A 4,480-nucleotide genomic window follows, 5' to 3' on the forward strand; every position below is an offset into this window, starting at 1 on the left:
AAAACAAGAGTAAATATGCTCCTTTAAGACAATGATTGGCAGATTGTTCGGATATTGCTTGGGGATGTCTGTGGAAAAGTAATTTCATATGGATCTACATTGTTTTGCCACATCAATCTCTAGAATAAAACTAATTTCATTATTAGTCATCAGGGATTATTTTAAGCGCGCCAGGACGTGTACTTCACTAAACAGAATGACAGCGTGTCTGTCTGACCATATCTCTGCCAAAAACAAAGAATTTGCATAAAACTACATTTATAGCAAAGTGAATGAAAAGCTGGTTTGGAATGAAAGAAAATGGAATTGCGCACAATGGACGGATACAGCGGTGTGGATATTCAGCACAGCTGTTTTATTTTATTAACACATTCTGGCTGTATGCAAAGATATATTCATATTTTGTTCTTCTGTTTCATACATCCAGCTAAGAGGAGCCAATTAATACAGAAAATGCTCAAAGACACTTTGGGATTGGCCGTATGTGACACTCTTGCACAATACAACAACGTACATTAAGCGCGGCATTCATTCCATGAGTAATGCCATTTTCTCTAGGCCATGTAAATGCACGAATGTAGACTCTCTTTTATGTTTACTTTTAAAAAAAAAAAAACCAAAAATAATATTGTTACTGTTCAGAAGTTCAAGCAGAGCAGTGAAAAGCTTTGAAAAAACTTTTATACAATTTTCAAGAAAGATTTACATTTAATATAATGATTCAGAGTCCATGTGGAGTTAACTTTTTTTTTTTTGGTAAAAATATCGTTACAAATGATTCATGAATTGTAAAATTCAGATAGCCTACTGTAATACAGTGTTTTGTGGAGTCACCTCACATGACGTTTTTACAACCTGAACTTGCCCTTATATTTATATGCCTTGAATTTACCATCTTTGATAAGGTCATTACTCCTTTTTTGTAATTTATTTTATTTCAGCTTTATTTCATAATAATCAAATTTTTTAAAAATAGTTTTTTTTATTTTAGTTAACAACGCCCGTAAATAATACTAAGTTATATAATATTTTTGGTATTTATTTCTTTTCAACTTCTTATTGTAAGGAAAAGTAAATGCTCTTGAATGAGTAAATTAGGAGGAAATATGCGTATAACTGAAAGAAAAATGAAAAATAAGGTCCCACAATTTTGTTTTTGTTATTTAGTTCCTTTATTTATTTTAGTTTTATTTGCAGTTTTTTTTTCATTTGTAAGCTGCAGTCCGTTTTGTATTTTGTGTTGTTGTTAATATATATAGTTTTTAAGTTTTAGTTTTATTGTTAGGATGTTAGCTTTTAGTACTTCATCTTAAAAAACTAAAAAATCAAATGCAAATTTTGTTAATTTATCTCAAAACGAGCTTGTTGTATATTTTACTTTCATTAATATTTCATTCTAGTTTCAAATATTGATTGATTGATTGATTGATTGCACTTGATTACTTGAGTGAAGTACATATACTACGGTCAAATACTGCTTACTACTACAAGCGAAAGTTGTACAGACAGGTTTTTACTTAAGGTAAAAGTACTAAGTATACATGCTTTCAAAAGTATCTTAGTCATCAAAAGTAAGAGTAAATGCATTGTTTTATTTTCACATTGAGTTCACACAGAATAAAAACTAATACATTTTCGTTAGTCATGTAGATCAAGGTATAGGATGCATTTTTATTTTTATTTCACGTATGCCGATCATTATCTTCTAGACGCTCAGCCCATACTACGTAAGAATATTTTGCATAATAGTTTGTTTTTTATTTAAAATCCATGTTGTGAACACATAATGATCCACCTTTTGTCCACCAATTTTTTCCATCTTTTAAATGTATCTCATTTGGCTTTTTTAGGGCACACTGTGTCGTAATGGGCAGACCCTTTTAGTTTAGTGGGGAAGGTACCCCCTCTGAGGTGCCAGATTTGCGTAAAATAAATCAGACGAAACTCCATATTAAAGCTACACGGAAAACTGCAAGCCTTAGAAAATACTGTAAGACTTGGCAAACGCTCCAGGGGGGTCCTGGCAGATCGCAGGTGGATTTTTTGCACAAAAAAAAAAACAAACACAAAAAACACTTGGTTCGTGATTCTGAAAATGCAGACACTGGGAAACCTGCTACATAAACAACTTTCTACATGTGGGGACCAGTTGTGATAAATGTAGCAGTGTAAAAAGTACCATGATTTTGTCTTTCAAATATGTATTGAATTTGAAGTAGCAAGTTTTCCAGAAAAAAAAATAATACTCAGGTAAGAACAGATACTCAAAAGTGTACTTTAAGTACTGTACTCTAGTAAAAGTACTTTTTACTGTCCACCTCTGTTCACTGATAAGCTAAACAAAAAAAGTGTAATAATACCATTTTAAAGAAATATTTTACATTAAACGACACTCTAATATGTCATATAGAGTACTAAATAGATTTTAAAATAAATAAATGAGTAAAAGTAATTGTCAAAGTTCATAAAATATCAATAGGGTTTTTGGGGAGTTGCACCACAGGACATTTTACTTACAACCTGACAACCTTAACCTTTGTCCTAAAAGTAATCTTACATTTATCAGCAATTAAATGAACACTGGTACAGGGAGTGTTATCGATCATAAACAGGTCATTTACATATAAGGAAAGTCTTAAAGGTGCAGTGCACAAGTTTTATATTGAATTTCATGAAATGGCAAAACTAGTTAATATCCTCCAAACTATACTTGATTTAGTCAAGTGAAATATGAGGAGTAAGATACCAAGCACACATTTTCATATGAATTGTTATATCCTTTTTGAATAAAAACATTGCAATAAATTTGACCTTTTTTTTCCTCTTCTAGCATCCACTGAAGAAAAAATGGTTTTTGCCATGATTTTTCATCCATCACAATTATATATATTGATATTGAGTGAACACAGCCTTGACGACCGCGGATGCGCTTAGGTCTAAACTTTGTTTGCATACAATGTTAATTGACTGCAAAATGGCTGAAATTAGCTCAGTCATTATCTGACACTCGTTTCAGTACAGACGAGGCAGATTCTGCTGGAAATGTGTACTGATGGTTGAGTATAGGACCTGACATTCAGCACATTACCTGGTGTCAGGAAATGCTTTCAGATGGAGGAATTATTTTTAAGATTAGCTACAGTCATAATTTGTATTAGCACTTCCCCCACCCCCCCCCCCCCCCCCCCAACAACAACACACTTCCTTCAAACCAATAGCAGGACATTCTGTTTATGTAGAAAGCTTTGTTGAAAACACAATAAATAAAATGCAGTATATTCATGCAGTCCTTTTTCAAAAAAAGCTTTCTACACACACACACACACAACATGCATGCCCATGCAGCAACACACATGCACAGCACACACACACACAGACACCAGACACACACCACCCACACACATATTATATATATATATATATATATATATATAGATATATATATTCATAAACATTACAGTGCAAAAAGTTTTGAAATCAATTTTATATATATATAAGATTATATATTACATCTATATAATATATGATATTAGTATATATCTTATATATATATTTATTAATATTTATTTTATTATTATTATTATTATTATTTATTATTATTATTAGTTAATAATATACAATACATACTTTTTATTTAGCAGTGATGGATTTACATTGATCAAAAGTGTGCTGGTTCCTGTTCCTAATAAATGCTGTTCTTTTTGCACTTTCTGCTGCTTAAAGAAATGTTTCTCCCCCCAAAAATATTGAGCAACAAACACTATTTTCAGCTTTGATAATAATGATTCGTTGACCCCCTGATGGTAATGGCTGCAGAAAAAAATGCAGAAAAAAAAAACAGTTTGCCATCACTTAATTCGATTATCCTGCACATTTATTTAATTTCATTTATTTATTTATTTATCAAAATTTTAAAATAATGCATTTAAGTTTAAAATAATGTCAACTATTTAGAAACAATATTATTTTATTGATTTCTGAGCATTTGCTGTATCTGTTGGAATGAGTCGAGGTGAACGGCTGTGTTTTGGCTGTCAGTACAGTGTCCCGGCCGCGGGGGCTGGTATGAGGGCTGGACGGGTCAGTTTTGCCAGCACAGCCGCTCTCACATTCATGCCCTGTTGGGCCTGATTTTGTGCACACAGTCAGCCGATGCTTCCTAAGCGCTGTTAATTCGCAACGCCAACACACGAACCTCCACCCCAGGATTTTAATCTGGCCTTTGTCCTCCTGTCACTCGTCCCCCCTCCCAGCCATTCACAAACACTGCTGTTTATTTTCATTTCTGTAAATTCCCTAATCCTGTTTTATTCAACACTCTTCGAACCCCTTGAATGGCCTTTTCCACCCCATTTCCCTCTTGCTCCTTTATTGTTTCTTTATCCGCGGCTAAGGGAGAAGGATCGAGGCCCTCAAAGGAAAAATGCCTTTATTTATCCTTTTTTGTCCCCTTAGGACTGCTGGATTGATGGAAAGAAGA

This window comes from Cyprinus carpio, chromosome A22, assembly GCF_018340385.1.
Source record: "Cyprinus carpio isolate SPL01 chromosome A22, ASM1834038v1, whole genome shotgun sequence".
Classification (NCBI taxonomy): Eukaryota; Metazoa; Chordata; class Actinopteri; order Cypriniformes; family Cyprinidae; genus Cyprinus; species Cyprinus carpio.